Here is a 26,224-nt window from a genome sequence, read left to right on the forward strand (position 1 = left end):
CATATCTGTGCATGAATATTTTTATACCCATGAATGAATATCAAAAATGAATGTAAAATTATATTCCTCTTTCTATTTTGTTACATATAAGCACTGAACAATCCTATTCACATAAATATGTGAAGAGTTTTGTTATAGCAGGGTCACTTCATTCTTGAGAAGGTACCTAATGGAGCTGATGATTCTTTGTAGTGCTGTATCATCAAAAATTACTTCCAATGAATCCATCAGCTCCATTAGGTATCCTTTCAATTTTGTTGAAAGCAAAGAATCAGAAACCATTAGATTTCCAACAGAACATATGACCTGGTTATGACAGTGATTCACTTTCTCATCTTCAAAATTTCTGATTGTCCCTTTGTTTGGTGCCCTGGAGGCTGGCAACTTGGGGCAATGTTTGGGAAGGGAGAGAAGTCGCTGTGCTTTCACGTTGTGGATTAGAGGAAGGGCTAGTTTGGAAGAGTCCTGGGAAGAGACTGCAGTCAACACTGTTTATTAAGATCTATTTTAGGAAACTGCATATGGAAATCAGTCCGCTTAAAACTAACTGCATCTGTATAATCCTTGGAAAGCCTCTCTATAAACCTTGGAGCACTGGACCCCAGTGGGAAGATCACTACCTGATCCAAGACTGGGATGAAAGGGAATCCTAACCCACACCCACTTGGGCCATGTGACTGAGGGACAAAAATTTGTTTGCTTGCTCCTTCCTTTTCCTCTTTCTTTGCCCTGGGTCACAGCTGAATATGATCTTGAAAGTCAGACTCCAGGGGCCATCCTTACAGCTTAGCAGATAACACTGCTGCCTGTAACACCAGCGTCCCACATGGCTGCTGGTTCATGCCCTTGCTGCTCTACTTCCATCCAGCTCCCTGCTAATGGCCTGGGACAAGCAACAGAAGGTACTTGGGCCCCTGCCACCCATGTGGGAGACCCAAATGAAGCTCCTGGCTTCAGCCTGGCCCAGCACTGGCCATTTCAACCAGTGAATGGAATGATGAAATCAATCTCTCTCTCTCTCTCTTTCTCTCTCTTTCAAATAAATATATAACCATTTTTAAAAAAATAAAGTCAGACTCTAGAGTTTAAATCCCAGTTTCCCTACTAAGCAGTTTTCTAGATTTGTACAAGTTACTTAATGTTGTACTTCAGTTTACTAATGGGTAAAATGTAATAATAGTATTTGTCTCATAGAGTGGATAGCAGAGTCAAATGAATCCAAGTATATTAAGTTCTCAGAAGAGTACTTGATGTGTGACAAGCACTCAATTGTTGTAAACTCTTAAGAGGTTCAACTGTTCCCTTTGATATCTCCATCCTGGGAGCTATTTAGCAGGACCAGGGTGGCATCTAAGAGAAAAGGAGCCTTCATGGCCAAGTCCTGTCTGAGGTCCTTGGAATGAGAAATTAAGAGATTAAAAGAAAGATTAATAAACCTAGGAAGAAGGAATCAAAGAACTAGCCACAGCAGTTTCCTCTGTTCTAGGCAAAACTGCTAATCTATAATAAACAAGGGGAATTTGCTTGAGTTGAAAGAACTTCAAATAAACTGAGAAGGCTACCCGGGTTCCTCCATTAAGATGACAAGATTGGAGCTAAAGCTGCAGGTTCATGTTTCTTCTCTTTGTTCTCCAGCATAAGCACATTTCCACTCCTTATCATACTACAATTCTTTATTGAGTCAACATAGCACCCTGTTTGGGTTTTGTTTCTTTTTTCTTAGAATAGTTTGCTTTTGGCTTCTGCCTAGTTAATACTCAGCATTTATGTAAAGTTTGCACTTGTTTGGTCTCTTGCAGTGGGACGCTGGGGAGGGCCCAAGAGATAACCTTGGTGCCAGAAGGTGAGTTAAATGGGGAGTCAATAGAATTATGTTATTTGCACTGAAGATTCCAATGGGGAAGGATTTCTGAAGACAGACATCTCCAAATTGGGGACAAACATTGTATTGTCAGGCTCACTCTTCCCTTCTTGTTCAGTATTTGTGCCACTGCTTTCCTGGATAAATGACTAAATATGGTGGGGAAATTGGGAAGGGATTAGTAAATTCTGCAATCAGAGAAGGGCTTTCAGAGTATACAAACTTCAGTCAAAACACTTCTGTTGGACATGGTGGGAGATACTCATACTCTGCTTTCATAACAGCAGGAATCAGAAGAAAAAAAGATTATAAGCTTAACCTATGGTTGTCTTCCTTGTGTTACTCCAGGACCCCAAGATGCCATGTTAATTAAAAGTAGGAGACTATTCCCAAAGCAGTCACAGTTTAGAGAGGGAAAGGTGTGAGGTGACAACTTTGGTGGGTAATGAGATAACAGTCAAGGATTTGGAAATCTTGTCTTTGGTTCTCTTGAATGGTCGTCAATATACTCCAATCAAAGACCATCAAGAACACACTTATTGAACAACTTAGGTTTATAACTCATTGCAGTGAGGAACAATGCACACTAATGAGAGCCTAAGGGCATCTAGTAATAGAGTATTAGGAGGAACCCAGTATAATCTTTGGACTTTGGCTAGATGATTCAAGGAGTGTTGAGGAAGAATGAGATTCACTCTTTTTTTTTTTTTTTTTTGAGATTTATTTATCTACTTGAAAGTCAGTTACAGAGAGACACACACACAGAGAGAGAGAGAGAGAGAGAGAGGTCATCCATCCACTGGTTCACTCCTCAAATGGCCACAACAGCCAGGGTGGACCAGGCTGAAGGCAGGAGCCAGAGCTTCTTCCAGCTCTCCCATGTGGATGCAGGGTCGCAAGCACTTAGGCCAACTTCTGCTTCCCTAGGCTCATTAGCAGGGAGTGGATTGGAAGTGGAGCAGTTAGGACTCAAACCAGCACTCATATGGGATGCTGGCACTCTGCTGGCGGTGACTTTACCCACTATGCCACAGCACCAGATTCACTCTAGATTGAATGCTGTCAGTAGGAATAATTCTATGACTGAGTATCTAAAAAATTTTTATATACAGGAAGGAGAGACACAAATGAGTATAAACATAATTGGTAAAGAACAGTAGTCATTTATTTTTGGTTGAGAAAGGGGTGTTTGCTATTTTGTGGTTGGCATGGTGATCTTGTTTTGGTTTGTGCTTTGACAGAATTGCCAAATGACCTTGTTTATAATGAGCTGAGAATAATCTGAAGTTGGTATTCTGTGAGATTGTTTGTATCTATAGAAGAATACCTTAGCTTACCAGTAAGTACCAAGGTAGCTTCTGAGTAGCAGGTTCTACTCTCCCTTGCCCCTCATGGAGAGTTTTAGGCCAGGTTTATCTACTCCTCTGGACTCGGCTGGAAGTTCAGGGTACTGAGAAGGGCCTATTGGATGAATCATATTGGATTTACCCAGTGCAGTGCAAGGTAGGCACCAGACAATTAACAGATAACTGAAGCAGGCAAGGCACACAGATGACATGCAGAAAGGTTAGTGAGCCAAGACACTTAACGGATCAAGGGAGATTTCATGTGCAACTGAGCAGAGAATGTTTCATAAATTTTCAGTCCATAGCTACTCTGACTTTCTCATTCTGTCCTGTCCCCTCAGAATAACACTCTGGACATCAAAAAAGCATTGTTAGACTTCTGATCCTTTGTTATAGCGAATACTTTTTTTTAAGATTTATTTATTTTAGGACTGGCTCTATGGCATAGTGGGTAAAACTGCCTCCTGGCACCAGTTCTAGTCCTGGCTATTCCATTTATGATCCAGCTCCCTGCTAATGCTCCTGAGAAAAGCAGCAGAGGATGACCCAAGTGCTTGGGCCCTTGTACCTATGTGGGAGACCTGGATGAAACTCCTAGTTCCCTGCTTCAGATTAGCCCAGTCCTGGCCATTGTGGCCATTTGAGGAGTGAACCAGCAGATGGAAAATATCTCTCTCTCTCTCTCTCTCTCTCTCTCTCTCTCTCTCTTTCTCTCTTTCTCTCCCCCTCCCAGGTGCGTTAGCAGGACTTAACCCACTGTGCCACAGTGTCCACCCCCAAAATTCTTATACCCTCAAAGACCCAAATCCTTATTGCTGTCTAGAATATTAGAATTAGAAACCCTCACCTAGATGTTCTTTCTATCAAAATACTGTCAGTTGTTTGACTGTAATATATTTGTGAAAATCTCTGTTAGGGTAAGTGAAAAAGAAATCTCTCCTGTGATTTTAACACATGGGTCCTTGTTCTGCTCTTTGGAATCACATGGTCTTCTATGTCTTCCGTATGACAACTTTAGTGCCTCTTCACAGGTTCCAAGGATATGCTTGGATTGATTCCTGGAGCTGAGTCAAGCCTTGCAGTAGACACCAAGCTCCTCATGGAGTTTTCCTGTCAACAGAGAAACTGACATCCTTTGAGGCAGGGGTGGAAGCCCTGCTAATTTCATTCATGATACAGTGGAAGATATTTCAAAACAGTTTAAAAAATACACTTTTGCTCTAAGATTTTTCTAAACCTGAATAAAAAACAGTGCTTCCTGTTTGTCCCTCTATTGTGCATCAAACCATTCATTTTAGCAGATGCCAAGCTTGGTGTTAGCCTTGGTGCAACTGAGAAAGCCCAAGTGTGCCTGAGCTGCAGGTCTGCTTTGCCCTTGGCTCCTTGCCAAGGGCTTGCCTTAGGAACTGCCAAGCATGCTGTGACTCAGGAAAAGGGAGTGAGGTTGGGGCATGCATGTGTGCTCAGGGCCTGGGATGTCAGGTTTTTTTTTTTTTTTTTTTTTTTAAGATTCATTTTATTTATTTGAAAGACAGAGTTAGACAGAGAGGTAGAGACAGAGAGAGAGAGGTCTTCCATCCTCTGGTTTACTCCCCAGATGGCCGCAACGGCCGGAGCTGCACCGACCCAAAGCCAGGAGTCAGGAGATTCCTCCAGGTCTCCCACATGGGTGCAGGGGCCCAAGGACTTGGACCATCTTCCACTGCTTTCCCAGGTCACAGCAGAGAGCTAGATTGGAAGAGGAGCAGCCGGGACTCAAACCAGCACCCATATGGGATGCTGGCGCTTCAGGCCAGGGTTTTAACCTACTGTGCCACAGCGCTGCCCCATGGGATGTTAGTTTTATCAGTACCTGTACAGATCCAGATAGTACCAATGCTGGAAGCTTAGGTACTACTGATGGGGTAATTTATATTGAACAGAAATTTATTGGCTCACAGTTCTGGAGGCTAGGAAGTCCAAGATCAAGGTGCCAGTGTCTGGCAAGGGTCTTCCTGATGTCATCATTCCATAATGAAAGGACAAAGAGGATCAGAGACACAGCAAAGCCAAACTCATCTTTTTATAAGGAAACCCCACAATAATGCATGAGTCCATTCATGAAGACATCCCTCATGGCTTACTCATCTCTCATAAGGACCCACCTCCCAACACACACATTGGAGATTAAGTTTCCAATACCTATGGTCCATAGCATTGATACATCCAGTTCATACAGAGTGTTTGTTATTTCCATTTAGGACACTGCCAAATCTGAACTGCCTAGTCTTGCTTCACCACACAGACTCGCATTTCTTCATCTTTATCTATTATTATTAGAGGCACTGATAACAGAGAGAGAGAGAGAGAGAGATCTACCCTCTGGTTCACTCCCCAAACAGTCTCAATGACCAGGGCTGGGCTGGGCTGAAGCCAGGAGCCAGGAGCTTCTTATGGGTCTCCCACGTGGGTGCAGGGGCCTGGCACTTGAGCCATCCTCTGCTGCTTTCCCAGGCACATCAGTAGGAGCTGGATTGGAAGCTGAGCAATCCGAACAGAAACCTGTGCCTACATGGGATACCTGCATTTCAGGGGCAGCTTTCCCCTATATGCCACAATGTTGGGCCCCAGGCTCTTTCAAAAAAAAAGAATCTTAATTAACATTTAAAGTGAATGTATGAGTGACAAGGAGAAATAGCTAGATCCTGAGGTCCCTGAGTGAGTCTTCCCCATCCCTGAGGTTTGTCAGATGCCTCTGCCTCACACTTTTAGCTCCCTTCCTGATGGGAAGCTAGAGGAAAGACTGGTGAGAACTAAAAGATTGCTCACTTGTCTAAAACTGTGCTGACTGTGGAGCAAGTCTGGAGTTCTCTGCAAGGCACTGGGGCAATGCCAAACCAGATGTTGGCTGTTCTACTGGGCAAGTATAGCACAGTAGCTGGGAGTGTCCTGGAGTTACAGCTTGTGGGCTCCTGTTCTTAAAAAAGGAAACACAAAACTATCCCTCCTCATGGCATAGGCATAGATAAGTAAAGATAAGGCTTCTTCAGTCCCAGATGCTCCCTGGACCTCTATAGTATAGTATTTGTTCTCTACACCAATGCACCAACGTGACTGAGCAGGTAGGTGAAGTTGACAGAATCTATACAAATTCAAGTTGATCAAATCTCATTGATTTCACAGATATTCTGAGTGTTTTTGATTCATAGATCTTTTGGAAATTAAATTCAACTTCTTCTCTTCATCAGTGCATCTTCTGCCTTAGTCAAAGCTCTCCATACCTCTCCTTTGTAAAAGAGCAAAAAGCTCCTAACTGACCCTCTACCTACCCAGCTACCTGTCCCTCTCCATTCCTGTTCACTGTCCACATTGTCATCAAGTTTATCTTTCTGGAAAACAACAATTTAGCTGTTCCTGCCTCTTTTGTCTCCATTTGTGAGACAAACTTCAAATTGATGACATGGTCACAAAAGCAAATTTGGATTCCTTCCGTCTCCAACCCCCTTCCTTGTGAACCACTTTGCCCCGTACACCCTTGGATCTAAAACATGGAATTTGTTAATTTCCTATACTCTTTGGAGAAATAACAGGGTTTTTTTGGCTGCTTAGCTTACAAACTCCTTTCTTATTTGGGGGGAATCCCAGGATGTGAGTTTGGGTGGAACAAGGATGTCCCTTGTTCCAAGCAGTTAAAGCATGAGTGTCCCACCTGATTTGGCTACATGAGTGCTCTGACACAACCAGAAAAATTCTGTCTGCTGAGCACAGTGGTAGCAGCACTTAGAGCTCAGTGGTCAGTGTTGGCATCTGTGTCCAATCATAGTATGAACTAGACAAGTTGTTCCTGGGGTAGATCTCGGTTCTGGTTTCAACATTTTTACTTCTCTTGATTCCTGCCAATTTACCACTTTTGGTTCCCAAGATTTCTGATGCTCTGAGCTACCATCCATCATTCATGAATTTCTTTTGGGATTAAATTCACTAATATCAGTGTAAAATGTTTGCAACCAAGAATTCTGGGTAGTTCACTTTTCATGATTATGTACCTTTCTACAAGCTTCCCTCCCACTCACCCTACACATACAAAGGTCTTTACCTCCCTCCCTTCTCCAGTAGACAAATCCCACTGGTTTTTCAAGAATTACTTCAAATAATAATTCCTCACTGCAGCCTTTTCCTACTCCTAGGGGAAACTCCCTTTAGCAAGTTCCAATAGTACTTCTTATACCTACAAAAATATGCTGTTGTAATGAACATTTACATGTCTATCTCTCATTAGACTCTCAGTTCTGAGGACCATGGCTTACTCTTCTCTTTGGAATTGAGCTCAGTGCCTGACACATAGATAAGTAGGGATCATTTGCAATTTTGTGGGCTATTCTGTCGCTTCATTCCTTCCTATCTTTTAGGGGAATTATTTACATGATGAGTCTGGTATAAGACAGAGTACATCTCTCACTTCAGAAATGAAAACAACTCAATTTCAAATCCCCAGCTATGCAGCTACAGGTAGGGCATAGGCATGAGACTTGAGTTTGACTAATCAGATGATCATGCCCCAGGGTGCTCTTGACACAAAGCTGCAGGGACAGCTAAGACTCCAGGAAGTCAAGGGTTTGCAAAGCAGCAGTTGGGCAGTGAGGAACACATCAAGGATGGTCTCTAGGCTTCAACAGAGGCAACAGCAGCAGCCATCACAGCTGGTTTTATGGCATGGTTTTGCTTGTGTTCCTGGATGCACCCTAGTCTTCCTTATTCTTTCTTATTTCTGAGCCCTGTCTAGGCTTCTGGATAATTCTGTGAGTGACTCAATATCCTGTCAGTACCTCTTCTGCTTAAATCTGTTTCATGTGTTGGTTACAACCAGAAATCTTTATTTCTATTTAGTTCTCAGTACTATTTGTTGAAAGAGTGTGTGGATAGACAGGGATAGTCCAAGATAAAACTTGTAATGGGAAATGTTGGGTCCTTTTGGTATTCTGCTCCGCTCCCTTTTTTTTTTTTTTTTTTTTTTTTTTTTTAGATTTATTTATTTGAAAGTCAGAGTTACACAGAGAGGGAAGGAGAGGCAGAGAGAGAGAGAGAGAGAGGTCTTCCATCTGCTGGTTCACTCTCCAGTTGGCCGCAATGGCTGGAGCTGGGCCAATCCGAAGCCAGGAGCCAGGAGCTTCTTCCGAGTCTTCCCACGCAGGTGCAGGCATCCAAGGACTTGGGCCATTTTCCAGCAGAGAGCTGGATTGGAAGTGGAGCAGCTAGGACTCGAACCGGCGCCCATATGGGAAATTGGCACTGCAGGCAACAGCTACCTGCTAAACCACAGTGCCAGCCCCATCTGCTCCCTTCTTTTGAAATATCCTACCCACTACTCCACTAGCCTCAAAGCAGCCCCTGTCAGAATGTAGTATGGAGGATTAAATCCTGAAATCCTCCTTTAGAGAATGCATAATAAAGAAACTTATAGAAAATTGGTAATATTTGGTGATAGCAAAATATTTCTTTCCTAAGGAATATTTGTTTTTAAGAAGGGACAATTTTTTAAAATATTTATTTGTTTACTTGAATGTCAGAGTTTCTCTCTCCCTCTTTATCCTTCTCTCTCTGTATCTCTGCCTTTCAAATAAATAAATAAATCTTAAAAAAAAAAAAAGGAACCCTTCTTGTACCCAGCTCAGATTTGCCTCAATCAAATAGCAAATTAAAAATCAGATAAGAATACGAGGATTAGGGGCCGGTGCTGTGGCATAGTAAGTAAAGCTGCCACCTGCAGTGCCGGCATCCCATATGGGCACCAGTTCGAGTCCCGGCTGCTCTACTTCCGATCTAGCTCTCTGCTATGGCATGGGAAGCGGTGGAAGATGGTCCAAGGCCTTGGGCCCTGCACCCAAGTGGGAGACCTGGAAGAAGCTCCTGGCTCTTGGCTTCAGATAGATGCAGCTCCAGCCATTGCGGCCAATTGGGGAGTGAACCAGAGGATAAAAGATTCTCTCTCTCTCTGAAAGATTCTCTCTCTCTCTCTCTCTCTCTCTCTCTCTCTGCCTCTCCTTCTTTCTCTATGTAACTCTGACTTTCAAATAAATAAATAAATATTTTTTTTTAAAAAAAGAAGATGACAAGAGGGAGGATCTCAAATAAGACTTAACAGTTAATCTAGAGAGCCCTCAAGCATGCTGCATGGCCAGCCATAGTGGCAGCATCTTTATCTTGTCTTAAGTTTTTTTTTTTGTTGCTTTGAAGCTGGCTGCAAGCTGACTAAGGGAGACCCCTGTGAAATTTCACCCTACATTTGTTAGCTCACCTCACACAGTTTGGCTTTATTTTTTGCCCAGGGAATACCAGGGTAATGCACTTCATTTCTCATTGCTTACTGTTCTGACATGAAGTTAGCCTTAATCTGCCAACTCATGCTGATGAGATTGCTTTGGAAGTCACTCCAAAGTCACCAAGGCTAAATGGGATGCGGCTGTTAAGATAGAAAAGCATTTCAGTTAATACCTCGCTGCACTGAAGCTAAGCCAGTGCCAGCCCTAATTCCTAAAGGAAAACAAATCCACAATAATCCATCTTCTAATTCTGTGCAGACTGGCACTACACCAGACCATATCGGTTGTGAGCCCTCTTTCCTTCACACCAAGGCACAGACCAACCCCTCACAGTATTGAATTTGAGGTCATGAAGTTACATAGACATATATGGCCTAAGACAACATCAACAGCTTCTCCAGTTCATCAGAAATAATAACCTGTACTACACTGATGACAGAAACAAGCTTCTTCTATTTCAATGAAAAATCAACTTGAGCTGAGCAGCAAGCAAAGTGCACAGCTAATTTGTAGATTGCAGGCAAGGATTTGTTTTGGGTGGTAAACTTGGCTTTATCTTACTGCATTCATGTTATCTTAAATCTTCATTTCTCTCTGTTCTCTGAGGAGAGACCCTACTCTTTACTCATTCAAACTGAGTTGCAAGGAAAGTTGAAACAGTCCTTCACTTCCTAGAAATATTCACATTTGAATATCATGGTTTGACTGGACCAAAAGGAATAGATATGGAGGGGCAAGACAAGATTAAGAAGATACTGGTTTGGGGTGGGAGTGGGCACATGATAGCCTGTGGGCCAAATCTACCTGCCACCTGTTTGTGCATGACCCACAAGCTAAGATTGGTTTTTCCATGTTTCAATGATTGGAAGAAATCAAAAGAATGCTGAGTTGTGACATGTGAAAATTACAGAAAATTCCAATTTTAAAGCCTGAAGTTTTATTGGAATAAAGCAATACCCTATCCTTTACTTATTGTTGTGATTGTACACATGAATGGCAAAGTTAAGTAGTGATTTTAACAGGGACTACATGGCCACTAAAGTATTTCCTGTGTGTCCTGTCTTAGTCCATTTTGTGCTGCTATTAAAAATTACCTGAAGTTGGATAATATAGAATGAACAGAAATTTATGATTCATGGTTCTAGTGGCTAGAAAGTCTAGGAGGATGGGGCCAGCATCTGGCAAGGGCCTTCTTGCTGTATCACTTCATGGTAGAAAGAAAAGAGAGAGCAAGGGAGCAAGACAGAGTGAGAGTAAGAGAGCAAGAGATTGAACACAAAGCTTCAAGCCCATGTGTAACTGGCATTAATCCATTCAGGAGTGTGGAACTCTCATGACCTTTACACCTCCCTTTAGGCCTCACTTCCCAACCTTGTTGCATTGGAGGTTAACTTTCCAACATGAAATTCAGAGAAAATGTTCAAAATATGGCATAGTCCTTAACAAAAGTGTTTATCATTCTTTTTAGAATAAATAGTTTATAATAGTTTTAGTTTATAAATAAGCAAGAAGCTCCCAGGAAGAGAACAGTTTATAAGAAGAAAGTTGAACCTTTTGACAACAAATGTGCCTGAATGAGCAGAGGTTTAACTTCTGCTAGTATCTCCTTTGCCATCATTCAACAGTATGGAAAAGGGTGAGGGGAGCTTCAAGATTTTCAAGTGCAGTGGCCCCTAAGACATCATCCCTCCAAAACCTTGCATGGTCAGGGCACAGATTATCCTTTTTATTAATTTGTTTATTATTTATTTGATTTGATTTGAGAGACACACAGAGAAAAAGACTTCTCAACTTCTGGTTTATTCCCCAAACAGCTGGTAGCCAGAAACTCAAGTCTCCCATATGGGTGGAAGGGACCCAATTACTTGAGCCATCATTTGCTGTCTCCTTAGGTGCACATTAGTAGGAAGCTGGAATTGGAGGAGGAGCTGGGAGTGGAACTCAAGCAATATATGGGATGTGAGAGTCCCAAATGGCATCATAACCACTATGTCAATTACCCACCCCAAGATGCAGATTATCTTACCAAAGACTGGGTGAATGAGTTGTACTTTGATGCCTTGTTGCTGTTGAAATGTTGACTTAGAGGGTGAGTAGTTCTAGCAAGGGGCTGGCGCTGAGGTGCAGCGGGTAAATGCCCTGGCCTGAAGCGCTGGCATCCTATATGGGCACCGGTTCATGTCTCAGCTGCTCCTCTTCCGATCCAGCTCTCTGCTATGGCCTGGAAAAGTAGTAGAAGATGATCCAAGTCCTTGGGCCCCTGCACCCATGTGGGAGATCCGGAGGAAGCTCCTGGCTCCTGGCTTCTGGCTTCGGATCGGTGCAGCTCTGGCCATTGCGGCCAATTGGGGAGTGAACCATCAGATAGAAGGTCTCTCTCTCTCTCTCTCTCTCCCTCCCTCCCTCCCCCTCCCCCTCTACCTCCCCCTCCCCCTCTCCCTCTCCTCTCTCTGTGTGTAATTCTGACTTTCAAATAAATCTGTGAAAAAAAAAAATAGTTCTTGCGAGTTATGCCTAAATCTACACCCCTCTCCCAAATAAACCTTTTCAAGATCATCTTTTGGCTTATGGTAGTTCTCTTTTATTTTTTCATCTATTAAACCCTTAGTTCTATAAATACTTGTTGACATATCTTTGGGATGGCAGACCTAGTAACACCTATCTAATAGGTGCTACACATACAAGAAGACTAAGATAAAATAGTCCCTGCTTTTTAGGGACCCATATGTTAGTGGTGGAGGAATGGATAGAGTTTGAAAGAGATAGTTTCAACTTAGGACATAATTTTATACTGAAGTTACAAGTATGATGTCCATAGTGCTCAAAGAACACACAGATTGTGGAGTGCAGGTGGTAGAAAGTAATGCCTTACCATGTACAAAATAATTTTGTTGATGCATCACCTAGTTACACATAGAATTTTGGAGAAAAGTAATATTGGCACCACATAACAGGTTGCTTAATACTACTTTTGATTTTCTGAATGTCCTAAGTACTTTCTTTGTGTATTAATGGAGATTTCCCCAAATCTAGCTACTGTCCCTTTTCACTCCTTATATAGTCTTATATTTCCTGTCAGGGTGGCTGGTAGGTGAGTCATTTACCATTCTAATTTATTACAATGGTTGTATAATGAGCTGTCTTTCAATCTAGATCAGCGTTGGCCCCCTAAACTGCTATGAACCAGGCAGGTAGTCTATTTACTGTTTACCTGGTCCAGGCAGGCAGCCTGTTTACCTTCACAGCAAGAAGAGCCAAACCGATAGGCTGTAGGCTTTCAGATAGCAGGAACTACCCTCAGTGCCTCAACTGCTCCCTCTGCCTGTTTCCCTGCCTCACTGGTTCTCGTATAAAATGAGCACATGTCCAAGACTTTGTTGAACTCATTAATGAGTTAGGAAAACAACCTGACTCAAAGGAGAATTCAGAGTAGTCAAATATATCAGTCCATCAGGAATCCTCACATGAAATTGCTTAATAAATGCAAAAGTGGCTAGAATCCACTGGGCAGTAATCACTTGCTTTCTTCTAGCCCCACATTGTCTGTTTATGACAAAAATCACCTGCATTGCTATCAGTTTATTTTTTATGACTTCAACCTTATTTGTAAATTTCTAGTAAACATGAATGGATAAAAGTGAAGTTATAATAACTAAAATTATAAGATAAAGTAAAATGATTTTTAAAAAGTTAAACATGAGTAAAGCTGCAGAAACTGCTTTGCCCAAGCTTGGACAGTGATACAAGGTTTCTCCCATCTTTTGTAGTGAAATTCTCATAAAGCCTTGGAATTATAATTTTTCTACCTTTAACCTAGTAATTTTACTTCTTGATAAAAACTGAATGAGACTTCTTTCTTCTTTAATTGGGAATTCTGTAAGATGTTAAAGCAGCAGGCTGCTGGACTTTGGTGTCTTGTTAACAGAATGTTACATAAAAAAAGATGGGGGAATTCTCTTCTGCTTCACTGCTCTGAACTCAACAGCCCAGAGCACCAGGCGGGGAGCAGTGTGCAGCTCAATGGCAGCAGTGATGGAAAACTGGCTACTACACAGCTACAGGAGGGAGGGGGCTCTGAACACCACAGGGCGCCTGATCATCTGGGAGCATTTGGTAGACTGGGACTGCCTAGAATATTAGATGAGGAGGCCTTTTCAGGCGGCTGTGATCATGGAGTGAACAGGTTACAGTAGATTTTAGGTCAAAGAATTTTGGAATTAGTTTTTAAACTATTCCAATAATAAACAAAATTTAAGACCTACATTCTTCCTATTTGTAATGTTACTTTCACATTTTAAAACTTATTTTGAAATTTCTTTCTTCTCTTCTTTTTATTACTGAACAGGTATTCAGCAGGCCTACCTAGGGATAATGGGAAGGACATATGCTCTGACCTTGTAATGGAGGCAGCAGAATTGGTAAAATATGCCTTCCACCCTCAGCAGAGGGGAAATTAAGTCTAAGTTGGCTCAGCCGGCCTCTAAGCACAGATCTAGTCTGAGGGTTTCAACCTGCTTGATTAGAAAAGTCTTCTAGACTTGTATTTCTCAAATTTGACCAAAACATGAATCTATTTTAAAGTAAAAAAACATGCTCACAGAATTCCAACAATCACTAAAAATGTTATGGTATCTAAGTATAATCATAAGTATCCTTGTGGCTCTTATGTAAATATAAAATCAAAACAAGTTTGTTCGGTGAGTACACACAAAATTTAAGACTAATGGAAGTTAAATTTACATAACAAATATTATAAATAATGATTTCACCAGAAAAACAGGTGACTTTGAGTTTAATGCTAGAAAGAAATAGCCCCTGGCATAATTTTAAATTTATTTATGTTTATATTTTAAAGTAAAAAGATGAAAACAGAAAATGACTTTTCAGAAGCAGAAATGACAAAAATGTATGGCTATTAATAGACTGCTGGCTCTAGTGCAATGTGCAGTGTGTCCATTCAAAGTGAATAGTGTGGATTGCTGTACTATGTGGCAGGTGGTGCCCTATTCTCCCTTCTTTTTCTCTAATCCACCTGTTAACAAACATCACTTGCCCTTTGCAGGATTTGAATATAAACACACAGTCAATCTCAGGTACTGAGAATAAGTAGCAACTCAATTATAAGGTACTTATATGATCAGACTAAATCTATTCTGTAGAATAAAATAACAATATAATATTGAAGATATTCATTAAAATAAAAAAAAACACGTTGGGGGCCAGTGTTGTGATTCAACAGGTTAACCTACCACTTGCAATGCCAGCTGCCCATATGAGTGCTGGTTTTAATCTCAGCTGCTCCTCTTCTGATCCTGCTCTCTGCTAATGTGCCTGACTTGAGTGCCTGGGTTCCTGCTACCCACTTGGGATATCTGGATGAAGTTCCAGGCTCTGGGCTTTGGCCCAGCTCAGCTCTGGCCATTACAACCATTTGGGGAGTGACCAGCAGATAGAAGATCGATCTCTCTCTCTCTCTCTCTCTCTCTCTCTCTCTCTTTCTCTTTCTCTTTCTCTTTCTCTTTCTCTTTCTCTCCCTCCCTCCATACCTTCCTCCCTCCCTTCCTCCCTTTCAAGCAATTAAAGCTGAAAAGAAAAGAAAAAAGAACAGTGACTTGATCAGCATAGCCCTGACTGTTAATAAACAACTTAATACATTATCCCTCTTAGTAGTTTTTTTGTCTGTTCTACTTAATATGACTGGTTTAATTCTGTAATTAATACACAGTTATTCTTAAGTGTTGAAATTTAACTGAAATGTGATCCCTGTTAAACATAAGAGTAGGAATAAGAGAGGGAAGAGATGTACAATTTGGGACATGCTCAAGCTGACTTGCCCCAAATGGTAGAGTTAGAAACATACCAGGGGCCTCCAATTTAATCCCATCAAGGTGGCATGTACCAATGCCATCTCACCAGTCCAAGTGATCAATTTCAGTTCACAATTGATCATAATGAAAGGACTAAGAGTCAAAGGAAGCACATAAACAAGTCTAGTACCTGCTACTACTAACTGATAGAATAAAGGGGAGAGTGATCCAACATGGGAAACGAGATACTCAGCAGACTCATAGAATGGTGGATGTCCTAAACAGCACGCTGGCCTCAGAATCAGCCCTAAAGGCATTCGGATCTGGCTGAAAAGCCCATGAGAGTATTTCAGGCATGGAAAGCCAAGACACTCTGGCAAAAAGATCTCTGTGAGTGAGATCCCAGTGGAAAGAACAGGTCTTCAAAGAAGGAGGTACCTTTCTCTGAAGGGAGGAGAGAACTTCCACTTTGACTATGACCTTGTCTAAACAAGATAAGAGTCGGAGAACTCAGAGGGCTTCCATAGCCTTGGAAACTCATGACTGGAGCATAGGGAGATTACTGATGCCATAGACAGGAGTGTCAATTGGTAAAGTCAACAACAGGAGTCACTGTGCACTTACTCCTCATGTAGGATCTCTATCCTTAATGTGCTGTACATTGAGATTTAATGCTATAACGAGTACTCAAAAAATATATTTCACTTTGTGTTTCTATGGGGGTGCAAACTGTTGAAATCTTTACTTAATGCATACTAAACTGATCTTCTGTAAAAAAAAAAAAAAAGAAATTATCAATTCCCAACTAGACTCTCACTGGGATTAAACATGACAATAGGTCTGATCTGATTTCATCATCATTTAAAAAAAATCATCTACTATTTTTCACTTTATGTTTCTGTGTGTGAGCAAACTGTTGAAATCCTTACTTAATGTATACTAAGCTGATCTTTGTATATTAAGATAATCGAAAATGAATCTTGATGTGAATGGAAGGGGAGAGGGAGTGGGAGGGGGGAGGGTTGTGGGTGGGAGGGACGGTATGGGGGGAAGCCATTGTAATCCATAGGTCATACTTTGGAAATTTATATTCATTAAATAAAAGTTAAAAAAAAAAAGGTATAGGAAAAAGAAAAACTGGAACTCAAAAAAAAAAAAAAAGAAAAGAAAAGAAAACTCTTGGACTCTTGAGGACTGTGTTTGTGGGACTGGACTCCATTTTGATAAAACACTTTGCTAGTTCATCACAGATCAGAGAAACAAGGATGTTTCCCTAAACATCTAGAGCCCTTTAAGGAGGGCTCCAGGCATCAAGTGGCAATAGAGTTTCCCTACTTTTTCAGGTTGAGTGCTGAGCTTCCCAGATCTTCCATTTTCTTGAAATTCCAGTCTTATGTTAATACCTAACTCTTGGGATATGAGTAGTAGATTGTCTGCTTAAAAAAGTTCATTTCCTAGGATGTTGAAATCAGTCTTGCTTTTTTACTTCTACTTCTCCCCCTACCCTGAAAAGTCTTTTGACCCTGGCCTGGAATATTTAAAAGTCAGCTATATGAAGTTTGTTTGCTGGGCTTGGTTAGGGTTCAGTGATGGAAAAGTCTGTTCTTTCATTGTTCCATCAAAATTCACATCTGTTAACCTCTAGGGCATTGCACCCTAACCATCTGCTTGGCCAGTACTGCTGTGGGATTAGGAGCAGGGGTGAAAGGGACAGAGACAGAATAAGTGGGAAAACCTTCCTTTGGCCTTTCAGGCTGCTCAGAAGCATCCAGGTTTCACTGGTGCATGAGATCCACTGCAGAAATATTCCTGTACCCTTGAGACTCCAGTACACATGAAAGTCAGGCTGTGGGGTACAGGTGCAGGGTTGTGTAATTGTAATTTTGTGAAAAAGATTAAGAAAGCCTTTGAGAATTTACAAATACATAAAATTTTGGCTATGCATCAATCAGCCACAAAATGTTAAATGTCTTAGGTAAAGCCACAGGAGTGAAGAATCCCAAATAATTCTATTTTAAAAAATTGCATTTATTTGAAAGGTAGAGGGGGGGGAGAAACAGAAAGAGAGAGAGAGGGAGGGAGAGAGAGAGAGAGAGAGAGAGAGATTGATTCCGCATCTGCTGGCTCACTCGCCCAAGGCCTGCAACAGCCAGAACAGGGCCAGGCTAAAACTAGGAACCAAGAACTCCATAAGGGTCTCTCATGTGGGTAGAAGGGGTCCAAGTACTTGAGACATCCCCTGCTGCCTCCCAGGATGTGCATTAGTGGGAAGCTAGAATTGGGAGTGGAATTGGAACTGGAGTCCAATTACTCTGCCAATATGGATGTCCCAAATGGCATCTTAACTGCTGTGCCAAACACCTGCCCCTCAAATATTTCCCGGTTCATGTAGTCAACATAGCCCCTAGGGAATAATACCGGCAACAAAACATTTCTACATTGAGAGAGACATCACAGCGTCCTGGTCCTATAACTGAGTTCCTTCTCTGTGTGTGCATGACTAGTAGACTAGTAAGAAAATAACCTTTCTTTTCATTTAGATTCATGGTTCTCAACCCTGAGTGCATATTAGAAACTTTTAAGTTTTATTTCTTTTAAATATTTATTTATGGAGCCAGTATTGTGACATAGCAGGTTAAGCCACTGCCTATGATGCCAGCATCACAGCTGGTTTGAGTCCCGGATGTTCCACTTCCAATCCTGCTTCCTGCCAATGTGCCTGCGAAAGCAGCGGAAGATGACCCAAGTGCTTGGGCCACTGCCACCCACATCCAAGATCCAGATAGATTTCTAGACTTCTGGCTTTGACCAGGCCCAAGCTCTGGCCATTGCAGCCATTTGGGGAGTGAACCAGTGGATGCAAGATCTCTTTTTTTCTGTCTCTTGTTCTCTTTTTTAACTTTGCCTTTTAAAAAAAAAAAAACAACTTTTTTTTATTTAATTGAAAGGCAGAGTGTCATAGAGGATGAGAGAGAGAGAAAGGGAAGGAAGGAAGGAAGGAAGGAAGGAAGGAAGGAAGGAAAGAAGGAAGGAAGGAAATTATCTTGCATTCTCTGGTTCACTTCCACTCGCCACCACCACTCTATTTGAGAACCATTGATCTGGACAGTTGGAATGCTGTCATTCTCCCCGCCTTCATCTAAATCTGACCTGTCTTTACTAATATTAACAAGCCTAGCAAGTTCTGAAAACTCACCTAGAACTGGCAGTAAAGTTACCAGGTTTGGTAAAAACCAGGAAGGCTCTATCCAATGATATAAATAGTCATCTTCATGAGTGCTTTGAAATTTAGGTAGTATTCAAAATGAAAGTGTGTTTTTTCAAGTGAGGAGTAGTGAATTATTAATAAATTTATCTCTTGGAGGGGAAAAATATCTTAGAAGGCAAATTAGCTTTTTTTAAAAAAAATGCAAACCACACTATATCCAAGCTGCAAGAAATTTTAGAAAAACCGAAATAGTAGACAAAGTCCTAGAAGCAATATCACCACTGGATTTACTAAAATCCATTTTTTCCTAACAGAATAATCATTTTATGAACTAAAATGATGAGTAAAACCCCAACAAAAGACTGGCCATGAAGTCATTCAAACAAAATGGCAACAAGCTTTAGAGAGATTGCTAATTTATTGATTTCAGAAGGAACTGGTTGACTCCAGATACTGCAGGAACCATGGCAACAGCACTGGATATGAGAAGCTGCAGACTTGACTATGAATTTGAAGCTGATGTAATGAGAGTGGTTAGGGTTAAATATTACTTCCCTGTGGTGCTCAGGATTCTGTGGATTGATACTGGCCAGTGTTTATTCACTATGTGCCAAGCTCTGAGCTGAATTCTTCATGTGTTATCTCATTGTTAGCTGGATTGCCAGGTAAGGGGATAGATACAAGACTACATGGAAATTATGGAAAAAATTTCTTCCAGCTACCTTCCTCCTATCTGGTTCCCCCATATTATTAGGGTTTCCATAACTGTTTCACAGTATAGCACAGGCCCAGAGAAATACCTAGCAGTTATATTTATTACTTTGTAATATTTAATACTTTATAAGCAACTTTAACAACATAGTTGTCATTTGAAAATATGTCACATAAACTGAAAGAAAAAATAATGTATTTTATGTCATTTGTAAGTAGCCACAATTAGGGGTGCACCTGTGGAGCATGCAGAGCTTCTCAGACTTGGAATCAGGTTGTACATCATCACCCTTATTTCCTCTTGCATGCTTGATTTTGCACAGTACCTGCTTTTTAGCACAGCAATTGCCAAAAACCTAGTTTTGCAAAGACATGACACAATCAAAAGGAACGTAGTGAGATCTAATGTTGATCTGTTAACCACTTTGAGTTAGTTGTTCACACTTTGTCTGACAGATGTCAACTATTCCTGTGTTTTTCTCAAAAAATTTTAAAGGTATGCACATGTGTGAACTGCACGTCTATCTGTCTCCCTACACAGAGAGCCACATTTTCTTTTCTGTTCTTGTTTACTCACCTCTAGCACACTTCCTGGCACAAAGCAGGGCTCAGTAGGTGAAGGTAGAAATCTGAGTTGTTCTGCATTCTGGGTTCTACCTCTCACTTTCTATAGGAAGATCTAAACCCTTTAGTGTCTCCTAGGGATGACTCTATGCCCAAAACTCATTGACTCCAGATTTCCCCTTCCTAAGAATGAACTCAAACTGGCCTCCAAGGGCTGGGACACCCAATGCCCCATTGCCAAGACCTGTTTGGACTAGCAAAGTCAGAGTCGAGTGAATCTGTCCATACAAAGTCAAGCTCTCTGGTGACCCTGGTGATCTACACAGCTGTCCTTGAAAGGCAGCAGCTCCAACAGCCACACATGTTTGCCTCCGAGGCTCTGACACAGCTCTTTTTAGGAAGAGAGCATGGGGGTGGGAAGTGGGAACTGATGAGGGGGGGAGTTTGCAAATAGGACAAAGGGTGACCTTAACAGTAGTGCATGGTTTGCTCAACGCTGATACTGGTATTTTCTATCCCTCTACTCACCGTCTGAGTATATGGCTGAAAGCAACCATTTATTCCTCTTTGGAGTAGTTCTTTTCATTTCATCTCCCAGCAACATAGTCCTCAATTGAATGGTTTTTTTAAAAATTTTTATTGATTTATTTAAATTATATTTGAAGGACAGAGAGACAAAGATCTTCCATCCACTGGTTCACTCCCTAACAGGCCACAAAATCGGGCGTGGGCCAAGCAGAAGCCAGGGGCCCAGAACTTAATCTGAGTCTCCCACGTGGATGGCAGGAACTCAAGCTCTTGAACCACATCTGCTGCCTCCCATGGTGTGCCTTAGCAGGAAGCTGGCTTGGAAGCAGAGTCTGGGCTTGTACCCAGGAACTTTAATAGAGGATGAAGGTATTCCAAGGAGTATCTTTGCTGCTGTGCCAAACATGTGTCCCTTCAATTGATTCTTACACTTGATCTGTCTTCTAAATTCCTCAATATTGTTGATGCTGATAAGACCAAATTAATAAGTGTGTTAGTGAAAAGCCTGTGCCATTTTTCCCCAGCAGGCTCATTCCTAGGTACTTATTCAGATAACAACCTTTACACAAGTGTGAGAATGACACATAAACTAGTCTATAGTTGCACCAGGATTTGTAAGAATATAACTACAAATGACCTATATGTCCTTTCATGAAGAGCTATTTAAATACACCTCTGCATGCCTAGAATATTACACAGTCATTTATTATTATTATTATTTTAAGATTTATTTAGTTATCTGAAAGGCAAAGAGATATAAAGAGAGGGAAGGACAGAGAGAGAGAGAACTTCCATCTGTTGGTTCATTCCCCAGATGGCTGCAACAGCCATGGTTGGGCCAGGCTGAAGCCAGGTGCTAAGAACTCCACCCCAATCTACCATGTGAGTGTGTCATGTTCCATTGCCTCTCCATGTGCATTAGCAGAGAGCTAGAGCATAAATGGAGCAGCCAAGACTGAAGCCAGCATTCCAGTATGGCATGCAGGCTTCACGAGCGATGGCTTAACCTGCTGCACACCAATGCTGGTCACTACATAGTCATTTAAAGCAAAATCAGGGGGGGCTAACTGTGGCGCAGCAGGTTAAACTGCTGCCTGCAGCATTGGTATCCCTTATGGGTGCCGATTGCAGCCCCAGGTGCTCTACTTCTGATCCGACTTCCTGCTAATGTGCCTGAGAAAGCAGCACAGGATGGCTCAAGTCCTTGGGCCTTTGCCACCCACATGGGAGACCCAGATGAAGCTCCTGGCTCCTGGCTTTGGCCTGGCTGATGCAGCCATTTGGGAAGTGAACCAGTGGATGAAAGATTCTCTCTCTCTCTCTCTCTCCTCTACCTTGTCTCTCTCCCTCTCTCTCTATAACTCTGCCTTTCAAATAAAATAAATTCATTATTTTTTTTAAAAAAAGGCAAAGTCATCAGACTTTTTCTCTAAAGGAAAGGGCCAAATATTTTAGCCTTTGTCACCATAGAGTCTGGGTCATGATTACTCAATACTGCCATTGTAGCTCAAGAGCAGTCACAGACAATGGGAAGAGAAATGGATGTTCTAATAAAACTTTTGTTTATTGAAACAGGTGGAGAATGAATTTGACCTGTGGACTATATTTTGCACACACAATTTAAAGGAATGAGGTAAGGATAATATCTATAAATAGGGAAATGTTTCCAATGTATATTTTTAAGTTAAAGAAGTAAAAAAAAAAAAAAAACAAGAGTACATGTAAATTCCTAAAGTACTCTGGAAGACTCTACAAAAAGCCATGAATGTGGTTGCATCTGGGAGTGAGAACTGGAAGGTAAGGAATAGGGAGACAGAGCCTTTTCATTGTGGGTCGTTTTATTCCCATGTGTATGCATTTCTTACTTAAAAGAAACAAACTGTTAAAAAGTAGATTCATATTACCAGAATCTAATTTGCAGTATCAAGTCTGACCATAGGTACAGCCAACTTTCCTTTACCTGACTCCCAGTATTATATTGGTTGTCCATGAAATGGCAAACTCTTTTGAAAGAGTACTGTATATACATGAGCCTCCCTGCTTTCTTATCCAGTATATGATTTATTTACACAAAGCAGACTCTTTTTTTTTTTTTTTTTTTTTTTTGACAGGCAGAGTGGACAGTGAGAGAGACAGAGAGAAAGGTCTTCCTTTTCCGTTGGTTCACCCCCTAATGGCCGCTGCAGCCGGTGCGCTGCAGCTGGCGCACTGCGCCGGCACATCGCGATGATCCAAAGCCACGAGCCAGGTGCTTCTCCTGGTCTCCCACACGGGTGCAGGGCCCAAGGACTTGGGCCATCCTCCTCAAAGCAGACTCTCTTTCTATACTTATCCATGAAAACTGAGAAAAAGAAAATTGGGGCTGGCATTGTAGCAGCTGGTAAAGCTGCTCCCTGCAACGCCAGCATCCTGTGTGGGTGCTGGTTTGAGCCCCAGCTGTTCTACTTCACATCCAGCTCCCTGCTCTCCCTGGGAGAGCTGCAGTGGATGGCCCTACTTCTTGGGTCCCTGCCACCCATGTGGGAGAACCGGATGAAGCATCTGGCTCCTAGCTTTGGCCTGGCTCAACCTGGCTGTTGCAGCCACTTCGGGGTGTGGGGGGGTGGACCAAACAGATAGATCTCTCTTACTGTATCTCTCTCTCTCTCTCTCTCTCTCTATATATATATATACACACACACACACACACACACACACATATATATACATATATATATATCTTTCTTTTTTTAAAGGTTTATTTATATATTTGAAAGTCAGAGTTACACAAAAAGAGGAGAGGCAGAGAGAGAAAGAGAGAGAGAGAGAGGTCTTCTGTCCACTAGTTCACTCCCCAACTGGCCTCAATGGCCAAAGCTGCACTGCTCTGAAGCCAGGAGCCAGGAGCCTTCCTCTGAGTTTCCCACATGGATGCAGGGGCCCAAGGATTTGGGCCATCCTCTACTGCTTTCCCAGGCCATAGTAGAGAGCCGCATCGGAAGTGGAGCAGCCGGGACTTGAACTGGCACCATATGGGATACCAGCACTGCAAGCGGTGGCTTTACCCTACGCCACAGTGCCACTCCTCAATTTTTTTTTTTAAATTAACTTATAGAGTAGTTGTGGAAGGGAATACTTTCTGCACTTCCCAAATAAAATTGTTACTTTGATAGAGGAACTTAACCTTCCAGAACTGAAGGAAACATTACAAATGTGTGCAAACACTACCAATGGTAGGTGCTTATCACATGTTGAAACTTTGCCTAAATTAAAGGATGATTGTGCAATGTCATTGCTCTGTGTTCAGCCACACCATTTCTTCCTGGACACACCTGAAGACATTTCCTAGCCTCCCTCCTCTCTAGGCTTCAAGTCATCCCTAGAATCACAAGCAATGTGTCTACACCCTCACCAAGCTCCCGGTTTTCTGGATACCTACACATTAGGAGTGAGTCAGAGCAAGAATGGAAAACAAGCCTTCCTTCAAAGCAGGGTTGTGTCCAGTCAAGGATGGCCCAGCTATGAGGTTTTTCAAATCATGGGAAGGTGGTGTGGGTGGACAGTGAAGAAAAGAAGACATTTACACTGACTGCACTGACTGCTGCCCTCTCATTCTCTTGAAGCAATCACCCCATCTGCTGCTGGAGAGCCAGAGGGCATGGCAATTCTCAGATGCTTGCTTTCCACTGATATTATGGCCCTGGTGTGAGTTGCCATGGCAATTTCAACATATTAGAGCCACATTCTTTGTTGTTTCTTTAAATGTCTTCAGCAATTTTATGTCTTGAGATATTGCGTTGAAATTCAGCCCACTCTTATAGATTCTCCAGACCAGAGATTTGGTTTTTTTAAATTTGTTTTTCATCTTATTTATTGTTATTCCATTTGAAAGGGAGGAAGGAGAGAGAGAGAGAGAGAGAGCTCATCTATCCAATTTGATTTACTCTACAAATATCCACAACAACCAGAGAAGTGGTGAGGAACTAAACTTCTATCTCCCATGTCAGTGGTAGGGACCCAACTACTTGAGCCACCACCTGCTACCTCCCAGTTACACATCAGCAGCAAGCTACATTGGAAGTGAGATACCTGGGATACAAATCAGGCATTCTTATATGGGATGCAGGCATCCCAAGTGGCGTCTTAAACACTGTATGAAACACCTGCATAAAACACCTGCCCCCAGAGATTTTGACTGTAAATTGCAGTAGCAGGAGATCCTTTTCTTTAGTGTCTTACAGTTGCTGTACGAGCAATACTCTGGTAGCTAAACTGAAGTCCTTAATTCTGAGTACAGTTTCAAGTATTTGGGTACATCCTGAGCAAGGAAAAAGAGGTGGAGAGAGGGCATCCTCTCTTAAGAAAAATGAAATCCCCTAGTTAGGAGGCAATTACAAAATCTTGGGTCTGTAGGTTCAGGTTTCATATATTGCTGATGGAACGTGAACACAGAAAAGGTCACAGAGCTACTCAATGGCAAACCTGGTATTTACATCAAGTCTCCTAACTCTATTTTCAATTCAGCGCCTTTTCTACTTTACTGTACTAGCTGTAAATGATAGATAACATGAAATAGGAACACCAAATAGCCTGGTAGAATTTCTTTAAAATGGCAAGGAGGGCCTACCTGCCTTTAATGCCTTGCTGTAGAGTTGCCTGTTATAGCTTGGGGATGGAGGCTTGGGATAATGATTGAGGACATTCCTAGAAATACTAATGAATTATTTCTTCTTTCATGAACCGTGCTGCAGATACATATAGGGATAGTTCAAAGACATTGATTTTAAATGATCACTTTACCCAAAATCTCCAAAATTTCAATTCTAAAAGAGTTGGCCAAATAAAAAGTTTTTTAAAAAAATTATTTATTTTATTTGAAAGGCAGAATTACAGAGAAAGAGAGAGAGATCTTTCATCTGCTGGTTTATTCCCCAGATGGCCCCAATGGCTAGAGCTGAGCAGATTAGAAAAGCCAGGAACTAGGAGATTCTTCTGGGTCTTCCATGTGAATTCAGGGGCCCAAGTTCTTGGGCCATCTTCTGCTGCTTTCCAAGGTGCATTAGCAGGGAGCTGTATCAGAAGTGGAGCAGTTGGGACTTGAATTGGTGCCCATATGGGATGCTGGCACTGCAAGCGGAGGCTTTACCTGCTCTACCCCAGTGCTGTCCACAATGTTCCTAAAGCTGTATTTATGAAATGCATGAAGTTAGTATTCCTTAAATAAAAGCTTTCTGGGGAAAAAAAAAGAAGAAAACAAGCTGAATTTGTGTTTTATGTTACTACAGCTTATATTATGATCCATATATATAGCAATAAGTTTTTTTCTATCAGAAAAAAAAAAGAATTCCAATTGCCCCAAACGGTAGATTTAGAAATGTGCCAGGAGATTCCAATTCAATCCCATCAAGGTGGTATGTACCAATGCTGTCTCACTAGTCCAGGTGATCAATTTCAGTTCACAATTGATCATAATGATAGGTCTAAGAGTCAAAGAGATCACATAAACAAGACCAGTGTCTGCTAATACTAACTGATAGAATTAAGAAGGAGAGAACGATCCAACATGGGAAGCATGATACACAGCAGACTCATAGAATGGCAGATGTCCTAAATAGCACTCTGGCCTCAGAATTAGCCCTTAAGGCATTCGGATCTGGGTGAAGATCCCATGAGCGTATTTTATGCATGGAAAGCCAAGACACTCTGGCAAAAAAAAAAAAAAAAAAAAAAAAGAAAGATCTCTGCGAGTGAGATCCCAGTGGAAAGAACAGGTCATCAAAGAAGGAGGTACCTTTCTCTGAAGGGAGGAGAGAACTTCCACTTTGACTATGACCTTGTCTAAATATGATCAGAGTCGGTGAACTCAAAAGGCTTCCATAGCCTTGGCAACTCATGACAAGAGCCTAGGGTAATTACTGACA

General features: G+C 41.7%; 1 long non-coding RNA gene across 10 annotated transcripts in view; it reads left to right on the top strand.

Annotated features, from left to right (window-relative positions):
- Positions 1–26,224, top strand: part of LOC103351145 (uncharacterized) — a 163,982-nt gene that overhangs the window by 47,022 nt on the left and 90,736 nt on the right. For 8 of the 10 annotated variants that reach the window (XR_011380838.1, XR_011380836.1, XR_011380839.1 and 5 more), the window contains exon 3: positions 21,900–21,957. This is a non-coding gene — a long non-coding RNA (uncharacterized lncRNA). Of the gene's footprint in view, positions 1–1,799; positions 1,844–21,899; positions 21,958–26,224 lie in introns of all 10 variants that reach the window. The other 2 variants (XR_011380844.1, XR_011380843.1) reach the window with 1 other exon arrangement.

This window comes from Oryctolagus cuniculus, chromosome 12 (genome assembly GCF_964237555.1).
Source record: "Oryctolagus cuniculus chromosome 12, mOryCun1.1, whole genome shotgun sequence".
Lineage (NCBI taxonomy): Eukaryota > Metazoa > Chordata > Mammalia > Lagomorpha > Leporidae > Oryctolagus > Oryctolagus cuniculus.